At 39.3% G+C, this 15,248-nt stretch overlaps 1 protein-coding gene across 23 annotated transcripts in view; it reads right to left on the bottom strand.

The window, feature by feature from the left end:
- TPK1 (thiamin pyrophosphokinase 1) overlaps positions 1 to 15,248 on the bottom strand; it is a 325,524-nt gene that overhangs the window by 27,138 nt on the left and 283,138 nt on the right. Inside the window, exon 8 of one of the 23 annotated variants that reach the window (XR_010829321.1) lies at positions 1,023 to 1,692. The exons of the other annotated variants lie outside the window; for them this stretch is intronic. The gene's annotated coding sequence lies outside the window, so the exon portion shown is untranslated. The remainder of the gene's footprint in view (positions 1 to 1,022; positions 1,693 to 15,248) is intronic. 23 annotated transcript variants of the gene reach the window in all.

Below are 15,248 nucleotides of genomic sequence, written 5' to 3'. Positions count from 1 at the left end.
CTGGTTAATGCAAATTCACTTGCTGCCACTGCTGCATCCTTCTTGCTTTGTTTTTCTCTGTTTATCAGTGCATTCAATTATTTTTTTAAGTCTTTTTAGAAGACTGAGAGCTTTTTGAGGCAGAGATTGTATATATGTTATATGCTCATATATTGCTTCTTCAAGCCTTTGTAATAGCTTCTAGATATCATAGCGATGACTCAATAATGAAATTTCATCAGCTTAGAAATATGATCCATGTGATGTAGCACAGGTAGCACCTATGCATATAGTTTGATTTTAAAAGCATGAATCAAAATGCTCCCCAAATGGTAGCGGTAACCTGCGCTAGACCTAAGCAAACTATGCATGGATCAAGGGGCGAAAGAAGTAGCTTTTCTTTCCAAGATGTTCAGATATTTTAGCTGTAATGACTATAAAATGCCAGTTATCAGAGGGAATTTTTAAGCATCTCTGAAAAAATCAGTCCTTAATACAGGGCTTAATTTTAGAATGTAAACATTCTGGTCATGCAAACTGCATAGCTGGAGCAAAATACCTAATACCTTGGAAATCTAAAAATGTACTGTATTATTATTTTCCAAATCATCCAAAACTCCTTCAGTTTTCTTATGCATATGAAAAACAATCTGCCACTGAGAAGCAATTACCAGTTCCTATACAAGGAATTCCTTATGCTGGAAATTAATATGTTTGCTTTAAACAAACAAACAAACCTGAAATTGGTATTTCATGACAGATTCTGGTTTGTTATACAAAACCAAATACCAGGCAATCAAAGGAAAGCTATATCAATGAAATCGATTAATAATCATTAACGTAATACCAAAGTATTTTTTCATGTCAGTCCTCATATACTTGGATTTTGAATACATACACAGAATATTTGTATGTATTTCACAAAAATAAACCCAGAAACACTGTTAACAGCACCATTTAGTCACTTTCAACAGATATTGACAGTGAACACAAGAATTATTTGCCTCCTTTGTACTCATCCATTAAGATATCATTTTAATCACTTGTTCAGAAGCCATGTCTTCTCCTGCCTCCTTGATACTGAGGGGTTTTGAATCAGATCCTTGAATTAAGATTCTGTGAGTGGTTTCGCCTGTGGAATATCCTGAACCTAATTCTGTACCATGTTTATCCCAGCAGCACTGAAAGGTTTCTATCCAATGCACAGCTCAAGTTGCGGCAATGCTGAATTCAGCCCTGATGTCTGAGCAGCTTTGAAATCTCACAAGGTGAGCAACAGCAGGAGCTTGCTTGATCTTGGTATTCAGGCTTTTGTTCACTCCTGACTGAACAGGCACTATGATGAGGACTTTGATTGGGAAAGAGAAATTTCAGGCCAAAAACCTACAGTGAGATGCGGTCTCCAGAAAGGTTAACGTGTTCTTCCAAACAGCAAAGATAGATTGCTGCTCACAAGTAGCGCTGTGATCCACTTAGCAGAGGGATGCAAAAAAAAATCATGCTCCTTCTGCTTTCTGATGCCTTTCATCATTCTTTATGTAGCAAAGTAAATAGTTGATGTTGGCCCGGCACCTGGCCAGTCATTGCCCTGTTCATAAATCAGAATAGAACAAACATCACTTTCTCCACAGTGAAATCAGGACACAAGTTCTCAGTTGATGGTGTTTTCAGCTGTCAGGCTTCCATATTTATCTTGTCTTTTGGAGATCAATCCTATACAATGCAAATGTGGAGAGGTAGAAACGAAGAAGAGAAAAATTTGCAGAGTATCACTCTTCAAGTTTACTTACCTTGTGAATCCATAAGGCACCTCTCACACTCAAGTAATGAGCTCTTTATAAATAAATAAAAAAGACAGCAACCCCACAAAGTAAAATCAACAAGAAATCTAACTCTTTCACCCTACTAAATGCTAGAAAAATGCATGGAAAAGAGATCCTCCCTCTTAAATAATTCAAGGCAATTTATTTACATTTATGCCAATATAACACGTTGGGTATGTTTCCAGTATAAAAAGGTGAAAAAGTTCTTTAGGAAACTATATTGGAACATAAGCAACAAAAAAGCCATTTATTGTGGAACAAATGTTTTCTCACATGGAATCAAATACAGTGGATTTATAGACCTGTATAAATAAAGACATTATACGGGACCAGTATTAATTTGGCTGCAATTTCTGCTCTAATTCATAAATAATTGATAGAGCAATCTATTTTCAGAGGTGGCTTGTGTTGGTAATGACAGGCTATTTACTTCTAGCTTTGAGACTCATAGTTCAGCTTCCTTTAAGTGGCCTAAGAATTTGGAGATAAGCAAAGTAATGGTCTCAGGACTCCAACCAGCACCAACAAAGGTGAATAGTTTTTTTTTTTTTTAAATTGAAAAAAAAAACAACTCTGAAAAACTCTTTTACAGTGCTTTAGCTCTGTCTTATCTGCATTACCTGTTGTCACCCCACAAACACAATGCAATACCTTCAAATCAGGGAACTCCCTGAACTCCCTCCAATAGTCCCATGAGTAGGTATTCAAAATTTTTTTTCTTTAGACATCTAATGTGGATGCACAGAATAACACCACATTGCCTTCCACTGCAGAGGAACTGGATTGCCTGACCATGAACATCTAAATCATAGCTAAATTAGAAGCACTGTGTGATTTAAAATAGGTGGTGGAGATAAAAGAGGTATCTGGAGGACACGTCTAAGCTGCTTCTGATTCACCGCTCAAGACCTTCTTGGAGACAGTGGATCATGAGCCTATGGAATGTAAGGTCCAACAGCACTGATGCAGAAAGGTGGAAGTAAGTCTGCCTTGAAAGTGAAGTAATTGTCTCCAGGATAAAAAGAAAGTGAGCGCTAGCAGGACTTTTAAACAGACCTGGAACCCACATTCCCCCCAGGTAGAGGCCTGGAGAGAAGAGGTGGATATTCTTTTCTCTGTTGCAGCTCACTCTTTTCAGGTTCAAGAGAATTTGAACAGTTTGGTGCCATCTACAGGAGCAAACCCAGCTTTGAACTTTAGGGGAAGTAGACCACTAAATAGCTTTTGGTAAGAAATGGCAGCCCACATCTATTCTTGCCACCTCACCTGCACATGCTGCAGAGTGGAAAAATCAAGAGACAGCCAAAACACAAGTGAAGTTTAAATGAGACTGGTGTGAATCATGACTGTAATAACCAGCTCACCTGGGGCATGTCTCCTGTGTGTAGACAGGAGCTCAATCAAAGCAGTCTGATATAAATGGTGTGATTTTATAGGGAATGACTTAAGCTAACTCAGCCTAGTATGTGAACGTCTTGTGTTGATCAAAACCAGAAAAATCAATATAAAATGCAAATTCAACTGCTCTAGATTTTGAGTAGTGACAGACCCTGACATTTAGGTCTGAACTCCACAAGCAGACATCTCCATTCAGGTACAGGCATGTCTCCAAATCAGACTGCTCATTTCACATGCTTGGTACAGCAGGTCTTTACAGTGAATGTCCCTTAATTCCTTTAGACAGAAAAAATTAACCAGGCTTGCTCAGCCCAACAATTGGGATTGATAAAGCTAACCTTACCTGGAGCAAATCAGGACGTATCCAGGTGTGCTGCTTTGACAACAGCATAATAGAGTAGCAAGTCTGTCTGGGGAGGATGAAGTACTGAGTTCTCCCACTGCTGCATCAGGACCACACAGAGGACACAGCCTCAGGGGAAGATGTAAGGATTTACATCTGGGGCCTGCCATGGCAATCCATTACGATGGGATAACCCCACGATGACTCCTTCCCTATTTGCATTTAACACCTTTGTTAAACAGGCCAGGCTTAATCCCCATGCAAATGCTCCACTTAATTTAAATGCTTAAAGCATGTACGTAACCTTTTCTTTCTCAGCAGAGCACGGAAGTACAGAAGCAAGCAGCTCCAACTTGAATCAGCAGGCTGCTTCGTAGACTTACAATTTGAAAGTGCATAATAGAGCTAGGCCCTGAGTTGCATACGTGAATCTCTGAACTAATTCTAGTACCTGTGGTACTAATCAAATGCAGATAATTTTAGGCAACATAGCTCAAAAGTTTTTAAAACGTTCTCATTGACAAAAGGAATAGCACTTTTCGTACGATAGAGGCCTTTCAAAACCCTCTAGGTTCACATCAGACTACCCTAGCTGCTCTTACTCTTTCTATCTGCTTTTCTCTCCCCCCTCACTTACAGCTGACAGAGCATTTGCCCTACTTGGGTTAAGAGGCTCCATTTTTTTTGTCATTTTCTTACTTGCTGTGCAGTACTGAGCTAAATCTTGGGGAGAACTATATAAATACAAATGAATGGAACAAAAATTGAACAGCTTTTCATTGCTTCTAAAAGCTTACGCAGGATGCTACAACATATATTACATTAAAACCTAAAATAATGTAAGCTGTTCCTAACTATTATAATAAATTACTCTCCATGTATTCTGAGGATCCAAGTGAAATAAAAACAAACAAAACAAAACAAACAAACAAAAAAAAACACAAGTAGAAGAGGTGATAAAACAAAATGGGCACTATGCCTTGGTAAAAATTAAATAACTTACAGTAAGAACCTAAAGCAATACTCATACCCTTTCTCCTGGGTGATCAACAGGCAATAATTATTTGTTGATTAGCTGCTCAGATCTCCATAAATTGGAGATAAGATCAGAAATGGCCAGGAAGTAGACAAAGAAATTTTTCTCCCAAGAAATCAATTCAGCTGCTTCAGAAAAACATGATTAATGTTTTCTTGGGATGCTGCCTGCACCAGAAGGGCAGCTATGTCTTTAGCCATTATTAATATTGAGTGCAGTCCTGCTATAAAACTCTCTCAAGTAAAGCTACCTATGGTAGAATTACTGACCTGTCAAACCTCACCAATTTGCCTTGTAATACCAAGACTATCCAAATTATGTGAGTGCTTGCTAAAGCTATTTATTACTAGTCCTGCCTTGCAATACCACACACGCACTAGTAGGCATGGGGAGGTGGATACAGTTCTGCACATGTACATAAACATGGAGGAACTTGGAGAACAAGGTAACGAACCAGAGCCAAGGGGTTTGTCAACACACTCTTGCATTAAACTCTTAAACCACAGCAAGCTGGGAGAGATGCTTCAGTTCTCCTCTTCATCTTCAAGTTAAGAAATATAGATCTTTGCTTTTTTGTACAAATTTACTGCTTTGGAAATGGTTGTTGAATTTTCTCCCTGTTGTCCCTTGTATTTTTATTTTTATTTTTTTGACATTACTACAGGACTCATCTTTTGAAAGTCTACCTAATGACAGCATGTGGCTAGACTTTCTTAGCTATCAAGGCATATATGTGCAGTAGACTAGAGGTACTGACGTCTGAACGTGCACTTGCAAGTATGCAATTATCCACCTATATAATACAGATTATCTTAGAACACAGCAACAGAAAACACATGCACAATGCTAAAATAAAACAAACAACAAACCCCATCCCAACCACAGAAACCTTCTCGTAGCTTTTAACCTTTTCCCTTGTGAGAAAAGACTTTGAAGAGGCATATAGAAAAGTTTTTATATTGTAGTAATAAGACAATTTATTCTCAAGACGTCAACTGAGCAATAAAGCACAGGTAACGATGAAGTATTTGGCAACTTTTCTGCAGTTTGCTGTACTTCTTTATCCAAGATATTTTTATGTGTGTGCAAATGAACACATATATAATCCGACTTGTCATTAGCTTATCCAAAACTTGACATAGAGTATAAATTGTTAATGATATTCAAATAATACTGCATGTACTGAAAACTGTCAAAAGTATCCACCAAGGCCAAAAGTCAGCACAAAAAAAAGTAAACAGGAAAACTTTCAGTGGCATCTTCTTTCCTCCAATGAAAATGTAGTTCACTTTAATAACAGTCAAGCAGTCTTTATACTACACTGCACAGGTGAAAGAGCAGCAAAGTCCTTCTTTCACATGCAACAGTGCTGACAGGGAAATTCAAGATTCCTTAAATAAATCCTGGAATAGCCAGTCCTTGCCTCTTCTCCAAGACAGAAATCTCCAGATCCCCATGCCTTTGAACATTACTGAAGGCAACTGACTTCTGAGCAGGATATTGCACTCTAGTGCCACCCTAGATTTTACCCTGCATTTACAGCTGGGTACACTGATTCATGTAAATGAACATTGTTTTTTATTATCATTATTTATTTAACCGCATGAGGAAGGGTCTAACTCATAAACACTTAAATATTTACATGCCAAGATTTGAAGATCAGCTGTTATATAGTTTGGCAGGGATTGTATCTCTAATTAGAGAGTAAGAAAACTGCATTCTGTCGTGCAAAGGTATACACTGGGGAAGAAACACAGAGGGTGAGAGGGTTACTGCCTAGCTTCCCTCCTGAAACCCATTCAGGTGCCAAAACTTCTGAGACAAACAGAAGACGGTGGTTTCCACTTTGTGTCACAATGTCTAAGAAGAGAAGGGGCATCATGGAATGGGCTGCCCAGGGAGGTGGTTGAGTCGCCATCCCTGGAGGTCTTTAAAAGGCGTTTAGATGTAGCCCTTAGTGATATGGTTTAGTGGAGGACTTGTTAGTGTTAGGGCAGAGGTTGGACTAGATGATCTTGGAGGTCTCTTCCAACCTAGACGATTCTGTGATCATACATCTTCCCACATACGACACCGGTGGGTACAGGAGCCAGCATGGCTACTCTTGAGATGCTGCAGTTTAAACACTACCTCTTGCTCAAAAGTGAATAAAATCAACACTGAGCTCACCCAGGCTTCTAGCAGTTACAATGTAAATGAGAAGGTACCCTACCGAGGCTAATTGAGTCATTTATGATTTATACTGGTTTAAAGCAAAGCAAAGCAAAATACCGTCACCTCTGTAGCCCTGCAGCTTATATACTTCTTGTAAATGTGTGCCACTGTAAAAGCTTATCCAACCTCCTTGTCTGAGGAAATATTTGCTTTGTAAACGACATGTTTCAAAGTCACATTTCACATCCAACACATGTTTATACTGAAGTACAATACATTAGCAACTCTTGGCACACCAGTCTCATTCTACATGCAGCATTGATTCTCCGGCTAGCAAAGCTGCCCTTCTTCCTTGGTACTTTTAGGCTTTGCATCAATTTTATATCTCAGTGCTCTCTGACTGGGGTTTAACATACTCTAGAAGCTCATGCAGAACATCAGCTACTTTTCAAATGAGAAAAACATATCTATCTCACATGAGTGGTTTTTGTTCAGTTTGCAGGAACACTGGTTTCTAAAGTGCACAGACAATTCAAGCGTTGTGTCATCTCCTAAACCATAGGCCATTATTTTTACCGAAAAACAAGTTGTTCATTAACACATGTTGATTTTTTTTTTAACTTGTAATGGTGAGGCACTGGCACAGGTTGCCCAGAGAAACCATGGATGTCCCATCCCTGGAAGTGTTCAAAGCCACCTGGATCTGGCTTTGAGCAACCTGGTCTGGTGGGAGGTGTCCTTGCTCATGGCAGGGGCATTAGAAAAAGATGCTCTTTAAGGTCCCTTCCGGCCCAAACCATTCTGTGATTGTACGGATTCCTGGACTGCTCTGGTGCTCAGAGAAACACAGAGAGAACATAGCAAACTGGCCTGAACAGCCAAACAAGGTGGCCTCTAGCCATAACAAAAAGATGTGTGAAATGAAAACAGTAACAAAAATCAATACTTTCAAATGCCAAAGTTTGATGTCCTGCAGGTTAAATTAATTCAAAAGCAAATCTCTGTATTAAGGGAAAACATGAAGTATGTCCAGAATGCTGTATTTGGAAAACCTGCTGGCTCAGCAAGTTAACATCTGTCAAACTTTTGCTACACATAAAATCAGCAATTAACCTCCGGTTTCTAAACTTGCTTTTTGCATTTGCTGACATTCATAGGTAGAAACGCATGGCACATTGTTTCTATTGCCTCCATGGAGGTGGATAAGCTCATGCAATTAGATTTAGTAAAGATACAGGTTTGAGGCAGACCGTTCTATTTTTCAGTTAAAACTAAAAGTGTGGATGCAGATTTATCAAACAGGTGTTTAAGAAAGGGTAATTCCAAGTTATCATATAATGAACAGGAAAATAAAAAAGGTGTGTTGAAAAATGCATCTCTTAATCTGTCTAGAAATCATAATTTTCCTATCACCATAGTGAAGTAAGGATTCTCTTCAGTCCAGCACAACTTCATAAAGCCAATATCACAACTACTGCCACTGCTGAAAACTCAGTGGCAGAGCAAATGACGAACACTAAAATTTCCAAGACATTAAGAATGTGCCAAAGCACAGAATCCAACAGGATTTATATGCTTTATTATCTGTCTCACCTTTACAAATCTTTGCAAAATTAATACTCCACCCAGCTAATAGAAATGCTCTCTTCAAAATGTGATTGAGACTAGGTTGCTCTCCGGAGGGCGAGGAACTGACACTATCAGGACTATTGTTGCTTTTGAAATAGAGAGGCTTGTTTAAGATCCAGGATGTGATGTCTTACATCAGTTTTTATATTTTGAATAATATATAAAGTTGCCAGAAAGACTGATTTTCAGGAAAGAGAAAGGGAAACAAATCACTTCCTTTACTTTAAATTAACTTTGAGGACCTTTCCTCATCTCCCTAAGGATGTGGAGCAGGGCACCAAATGATGCTCATTATTTTCCAGCGAAGCTCAAAATGAGGAAGGTGCTAACAGTCAGCTTGCTGAGTTAAATCTTAATTCCCTGTTCTAGTGCTCGTTCTCATTATGCTTTGGATTAAACCAAACCAAACAAAGAACTTAATAAACATAGATGAAAAATTACACCAAAGAGCAACAACACTAGTAAAGAAGAAAAGGGAGTTAAAAGAAGTTGGGAAAAACAACTACACTACAACACATGCTATTCATGTAAATTGTATAATTATTTTTCAGTGTTTATCACAGGTTTCAGGGCGTACAAGACTTCTGAATTCAGAAGTGGATTTCTCAAAGATTGACAGCTTTACTAACTATTCAACCAACACGGCACTGATTTCTGAGCAGAGGGGAATCCAAGCAGGGCTGCTATTAATCATGGGCAATTAATTGGCCTTGTGTTCTAAAAAAATAAAAAATAAAAAAAAAATCAGAGGAATAAAGTCTACAATATCTTGTTGGGTATTTTTTTTTTTTGCTTTTGCAAATGTGACCTTTAAAATTTATATAAAGACTCTTAATTAAATGTTCTGAATTACAGCCAGTAAAAACATATAAAAGCAACTGTTTTACTTTCATAGCATGATAATGCCAAAGGAGCACTCATTTTTCAGTTTCCAGGTTTCATTAATTGTTAATAAAACATATTAAAAAAAGAAGTTTACATTAGTAAAATATAAAGGAAATGTTTGTCAGCACAGCAACGGTCATCTTTTGATATTATCAGAGGTCTGAGATTGCAACTATTCCCCACACAGCCAATTTCAAATTCTGCAGAGGACATGAGGATGAAGCATTGTGACCTTGTAGGATGGATAAGAAAATCTCCAAATGAAGTATGTACTCCCAACTACACACATTTGCAGCTTATGATGAAAAAACCCTGAAAATATACAGAAACAATAATGACAGCAATTCATGAAGTACTTCTTCACAAAAATATTTCACACAGGAGAGCAAATAGGCAGCAAGATTCATCTGAGTAAATGCAAACACTGACAATGTCCTGTGGCTGCAGCTGCATAGCGGATGTGACTCATCTTAAGGTAAACATCTGAAGTAAATCAAATAAATGATACTCTCCAACTGCCCACTCATCTACTGAGCATAAAAGGAGCAAGCGTGAATAGCTAGCTGCAGACCTCTAATGTTGGGCAAGATGAATCACAGCACAGGTATCTACATTTTCCTAACAGCACTACTGTGGACAGGCAATTTATCCCTTAATCCCTTGTCCCTTCTCCCCTTGTAGATGTTATATTTCCTACACACTTTCCTAGTTATGATTTCAGAGAAATGCAGTAACTGTTATAACTCTGAAGTGCCTATATCAAAACTGTAATGGATTATGTATCTATGTATGGATTCCTTGCTGTTAAGGGAAGCATGCAATGGTATTCCGTCTGATTACATGGACATCATGAAAATGTCTAAAATATTGTGAAAAGCAGCCTGCAATACGTTGAGTAACATAAACTATAGTGACAGCTTTACATCCATCCAAAGAGCTACTACTGGTTTATACTGAAGAAATCTTAATAAAAAGAGTGACCTCAGGTTCCAGAGAGCCCTTTGGTTTCAACTGCACTAGGAATTACAGGGTTTGTCTGGTGGAACTGCCATTTCCATTTGTTCTCTCCATTGCCCACCTAGAACAAGTCTACAAGAAGTGATGGGGGATCAGAGTTAGGCAAAGGTGGATGGAAATCAGTCATTCAAATCTGGTGTTTCTCTGGGAGCTCATCTGAAGTGCAACAGGAGGAGTTAAAGGTCAGATTAATACCATACAAATGAAAGGAGAGTTATTACACTAAATATGAAGTTTGAGAAATCATATACTAAACAAACAGAGAAGGAGACAGAAGGCAGCCCAAGCTGTTTCGCTGACTCTCGTGTGCACATGTATTAAATTCTCAACAAAACACTTTTATCATAATTCTGCAGTAAAGCTGGCAAGCAATTCTCAGTAAGACTCCCTCCCCTCCCTTTCACAGCCTTCCATGGTTGCACAAGCAATCCTGCAGCCGGCCAGCTGTCCATCACTTTGTGTTGTCCTGGGGAAACAAGTATAATAAAATGCACAGACCGATGAATAAGCGTTGATGTTGCTGAATGTGCAGGAAAAGGGCAAGTTCCCCTGCTTCTGCAGTAGCAGAACTCTGCAGAGGTAACCAACTTTTGAGGAGGGCAAAAAGAAATATTTTGAATAATTATAATAGTATTGGTAGAAATATGGGAGTGCAGTGGCCACTGTTGACTTGCCAAACAGCTGGCTGGAGTTCCAGCTCTCAGTGACCTGTGGCATTAGCTTTATCAAATACAGAACATGAAAGTAGTACACATAATGTGTACGTGTCTGTGGTTAAAACCCAGGTCAACAGCCTCTAGCAGGATTTTTTGGCATTTGCCAGAATGCACCCAGAGGTGCAGAGTCTTCCTTTTTCCTCCTCCCCTCTCTAGTCAGCACAGTTAAGAGTAAAGCTTTGCAGAAGTACCATGAGTGAGACAAAGTAAATGCTGCCAAATGGCTCTGAGGTGTGTCAGCCACCTCATCTATCACGATGACTTGTTAAACTATTGAACCTAAAAGGTGACAATTAAATATCAGCACGATCATTTACCTGCCGATCGTTTAGCAGAAATATCAACCCTGTCCCACAATCCAAACTGCCTCCCACACGGTGCCAGGCAGAGGATTTAACATTGCAATAACACAAAGGGAAGAATGGCTGTTTCTAGTCTGCACTCTTTCCCCGCCCCCCCCGCCCCATTAAGTGATTAAATTAAAAACTTCCTTTCTTTTAGGACTTGCTAGTGTAAGAAAAGAAAAAGAAAAAGCTATTAAGATTTAAATACAGTATGAATTTAAACTGGTACAGTTATTCTTGTGTAATTCCCTGTAATAGCTGAGAGCACCTTTTCAGACCTCTCAAGTTTTCCCCAGCAGGAATATCAGGTGAGTTGAAAGAAGCATAGATTGCAGGAATAAAAGTACCTAAAGTAGTGCTACAGGAGCAGTTTGACTGTAGTGATATAAGCAGGATACATGGAGGTTAGCGGGATCTGAAATGAAAAGCTATGTCCTATAGAAAGTTGATAATGACACAAGCAAGAGAGAAAAATACATGCCCTCCCAATGGTATACTGTATAACATGGGCAGTAGGAGATGCAAAAGGAAACGATGCTTCTCTTACAGATGTCAGGCCAGGTTTCTCCCCAGGATTAAGCTGTAGAAGAGCAATGGCAGCATGAGACAGGAGATCTCCCCGTGGGTCCCTTCTCCCACCCCCAACCATCCTCATCTCTGCAAGCTTGGCTCTTGCGTGTTCTGCAGAGACCTTCATCTTTCTTCCAATCTTTTGTCAAGACTGCACAGGCTACCCTGGGCATGCTGCCAGCTTACCACCACATGCTTTGCTGACCTGTGTTTCTTCCTTGTGGGAAGCTGGGACCCATGACAGAACCTGCACTAAGACTACTTCACTTGGGGGCAGGAGCAACAGGGATGGGTGGGATGAAAGACTACAAAGAAAAGTTTACTAGGGCTTGCACAGGAGGAGGCTGAAAACACGAAATCTATTCTTTTTTTATATCATTTGACAGTTATCAGATATTTCAGGCTCTTTAATATTAAAAACGAATTTCATGCCTGTGGAGCTAGTAATGGTCAGGCACAACAGATCCCCAAGACAGAAACCTAGGGCTGCATTCTCAGCAAACCTTTATATTATTAATGCTACACTTTCTATATCATGCTCACTAAGACTACAAGTGTCTTTGATGTTTTGGCAAGACTTCTGTAAATACTGGATACCTTGTTTAATAACAAATGCTGGAGCAGTCTTAAGAAGTGTTCAACAGAAGGAAAAACAGTGCAGTATTTTTTGTATCATCAGCTACAAATGGAGATTCACCTGTGATCCTAGGCAGCTGAGAGAATAAACAATTTGAGAAGTCAGGTTCTTAACCTTGCAACTTTCATAGCTCTTTTCAAACCCTTTGTGTTTACTTTTAATACTATTTTCCCTATGTATTTTTGACTTTCAAATGAAACAAAACACGTCCCCCCCTCCCCATGTTCAGAGTTGTCATTGAAAGATTGCATTACAGCTGTTGCATCTCACTGAATTCAAAACAGTCTGGGTAGAAGCAGCAAGAAAGAATTTCTTTTTTTAATGCTCTGATACAACCCACTGATTGTGCCATCTGTCCAACACATGATGAAGAATCTCTCAACAGATAATAGCTGTGGGGGACATAGTACAGTATTTGTAGATCTATGCTTGGTAAGAGATAAGAGCTTGTATTAAAAAAGCAAATTCGGCTTCTTTGAACATAATATGTTAGATATGCAGTATGTTTCCAGCATGAAGTGAGGGAAAAAAAAAACAGAGCAGATCTGTCCAGATGGAGGGGAGAGTACAGCCAAAGGCAGGACAAGAAAAAGGTGCTTGCTCCTGTGTGAAGACCATGTCAATGCAATCTGCCTATCATGAGTGCAAAGGAAGGCATTGGGCATTTTAAAGATGTCTTTCTGCAATGCTGCAAGTCACACAATGGATAAAGAAAATATACAGCTCAAATTACCATGGAAAGTGTGTGCAGAACTATGCTAATAAAAGTGTCAGAGCTAAGTGCTCCAGCTAAGTATTTAATAGGAGCATAACAGCTATCCCAATAAATCTGTCCATACCAAATATCAATTATTCAGGGATCTTGCTCACTGCAAAAATAATTTCTCTGAATTGGCTCCTTATTGGCACCTCACTAATTATTTTCAGTAGGAAGGATCGTATGTCTTTATACTTTTGATTGGCGCATGACAACATATCTTTAAAAAGTCTGATATATTTGCAGGTCATCTCACCTCAGAAAAAAACCTGGGGGTATTGCAGCCTCATCATGAGGAATTTTAAGGACTCCATGACAAGCAGTAGAGATTGGACCTGTTGAGCATCTCTGCTTGCATCCCTGTGCAAAACGCCTCAGTTCATCCTTAGCACTGATGACTGCTGCAGTGCAGGGACTGGGGAAATGCCCAAGAACCATGACTCTCTGGACACACAGGGTCAGACAAGGAAATCGTAACCAGCTCCTTCACGTGCCCTGCAGGTACGAAGCTAGCTGAAGGATAGAGAAACAGCTTTTGGGCTGCAGGAATTAAAGGATGGTCATAAATTTTTACTCTTGCAGTTCTTATGTGCTTCTTTTCTCCCCCACAAAATGCATTGCTAAAACCCCAGGCCTTAGAGTGGCAAGGGCCATTCAGCAGTGCTGCTGTTAAATCTGATGAGAACTGAGGCATGAGAACGACAACTTAAAGTATTCAAGAGCAATTTTTTTCCCCCCATAGAGTTTAAATTATACAGAATTGGAAATATTGCCCATGCAAACACTGTAGATTAAATAGCTGACTGTGGCTTAACCATAAGATCTTAAGAGTTTCACTTGAAGAAGCAATGGATCTTTAAATTCAGCAAGGCAAGCAGAGAAATAAATAAGCAAGACCAGCTTTGTGAAACCAGTGGAACCAACACTTCAAAACCCAAACATCAGCTACTGTGTTTTCTCTCAAAATATCCTGAGTTATCTAAAAATCAACAGTATGTCTTCTTAACAGTGAGAAAACCTGCAAGATCAAGAAGCCAGAAATACACGAATGCAACAAATTAAGAATGATTCAGTTCTGTGCAGGAAGGGCTCACAAGCTATAAGCATAACCATCCTGTCAATTTACTAAGTACAGCTTTAATTAGCAGTCTGACAGCAGTCAGTGCCTTCAGACTTTACTGTGCTGGGTGCTGTGCTAAAGGCAGATGACAGTCCCAATCCTGAAGGAATTACTAGGCAAAACACAGCGAGGAGATGGGAAGGGAAGCAAAGAAAAAGACTTCAGTCTTCGGCAACAGCTGCATGGTATCTCCAGTGACCCAGCTGGGAATAACATCACTGTTAGCTTTGTACAGAGATTTTCATCATCTCACCGCACTTCAGGGATGCCAGTGATATTATTCCTCTTTTTGACGCAGGTAACATGAACCACAAAGAAGTATGCTTGAAGTGTCCCTGGGTTACCCAGCACAGCAGGGACAGACCTGAGAAAATGCCCGAGTCTGCTGGTTCCTAGTAGAGTTCCCCATCCACTGACTATGATGTATCTAATCTAAAGTATAATTTAAACCTCTAATGGAGTATAATAAAACATCTTTCCCTTATGATATCAAATCCAGACAGAATATTGGAACAACTATCCAGAACATAGGCAGTGGATATTCATGGCAATAAATATTCATGTTGACATCAGATCATAAAAATCACGTAAGTGCTAAACAATTTGTAAATGATAAAAAGCATGTCCTCCTCCATTTCATAACTCCATGAGAGACGTGGAAAAAACAGTGTTGAAGATACTGCTGTTTAAAAGCGAAGGGTCCTTCATACTTAATAATAAATATTAGCAATTACCACAGCTTTTTGTGAAGTGACAAAGCCATCCAGCAGTTCCTAAGCCTTCAATTTGCTAATTCTGGCTGTAAGTCCTTCCTTTTGCCTGAGACTCTAGACCTACAAC

The sequence above is a fragment of the Anser cygnoides genome, chromosome 2, assembly GCF_040182565.1.
Source record: "Anser cygnoides isolate HZ-2024a breed goose chromosome 2, Taihu_goose_T2T_genome, whole genome shotgun sequence".
NCBI classification, from domain to species: Eukaryota; Metazoa; Chordata; class Aves; order Anseriformes; family Anatidae; genus Anser; species Anser cygnoides.
This window is presented reverse-complemented; position numbering and strand designations above follow the sequence as displayed.